The sequence below is a fragment of the Benincasa hispida genome, chromosome 7, assembly GCF_009727055.1.
Source record: "Benincasa hispida cultivar B227 chromosome 7, ASM972705v1, whole genome shotgun sequence".
Lineage (NCBI taxonomy): Eukaryota > Viridiplantae > Streptophyta > Magnoliopsida > Cucurbitales > Cucurbitaceae > Benincasa > Benincasa hispida.
This window is the reverse complement of record NC_052355.1, coordinates 30,794,677-30,796,034: the sequence shown is the minus strand read 5'-3', so window position 1 is coordinate 30,796,034 and position 1,358 is coordinate 30,794,677.

Here is a 1,358-nt window from a genome sequence, read left to right as displayed (position 1 = left end):
AGGAGATCATTGAGGACGAGCGTGAAGTGTTCGTGCTATGTTCGTGCGGTGTTACGATCGTGTAGATCGAGCACTTGTGGTTACTGTTGTTCGATCAGAGTCGCGCATCGGAGCGTGGAGACGTATCCTCTTATGTGCGTAGAGTGTTACTCTATGTTCCTTTGTATTTTACATGTTGTAATTTCTCTGTATAATCGCATAACCATTTGTTTGATGTCAACTATAAATGACTTGTTGATTCATGATTGTAATTTGGAATAGTCTTGTTCCGCTACTCATGGAAATCATTGTTTCCGATTTCCTTCACCCACTACGTCGAGGTTCCCTCAACTCTTGAGGTGGAACCGACCTACTAGATGAACTCCGATCAACAAATTTTGCTGATGTAGTAGGCTCTTCAACAACTCTTGTTGAAGTTTTAGTAGTTTCATTGGAAAGCTCATGCAACACGACTTTACTTCATGGACTGTGCTCCCTTATATGATCCTCCTCCAGGAAAGCAACGTTCATTGAAACAAACACCCTATTTTCCGTTGGATCATAAAAATAATCCCCTCGTGTACCTTTGAGATATCCTACAAAGAGGCATAACCTCAACGGTGGTTCCAGCTTCTTGGGATTAGCCTCAAGCACATGTGCAGGGCAACCCCAAATGCAGAAGTGACGTAAACTAGCTTTACGCCCGTTCCACAACTCCATAGGTGTTCCTGCAACACACTTGGTGGGAACACAATTGAGTATATATACGACAGTCTCCACTGCGAAACCCCAAAATGACTCCAATAAGGAAGCATAACTCATCATCAAGCGAACCATGCCCAACAAGGTCCTATTTCTTCTCTTCGCTACACCATTCTGCTGAGGTGTACTTGGCGCTGAGAGTTGGGGAATGATTCCATGTTCTATCAAATAGTCCTGGAATACCGAGTCCAAAAACTCTCCACCTCGATCCAATCAAAGTGTTTTAATCCATCTATCCAATGCGTTTTCAACTTTAGCCTTGAACTCTTTGAACTTTTCAAAGGATTCAGACTTCTGTTGCATAAGATAAACATACCCATACCAGGAGTAATCATCAGTAAAACTGATAAAATACTCATAGCCACCTCGGGCTCGCACATTCATAGGACCACAAAGCTCAGAATGTACTAACTCAAGAGGCTCTTTGGCTTTATAATCTTTTCCAGTAAAAGGTCATTTAGTCATCTTACCCTCAAGGCAAGACTTGCACACTGATAAAGAATTTTCTTCTAACTCACTTAGAAGTTCATTCTTCACCAATCTCTCAATCCTATTGAGATTGATGTAACCTAAACATAGATGCCAAAGTTGGGCATTTTCTTTTGGAGAAATATATC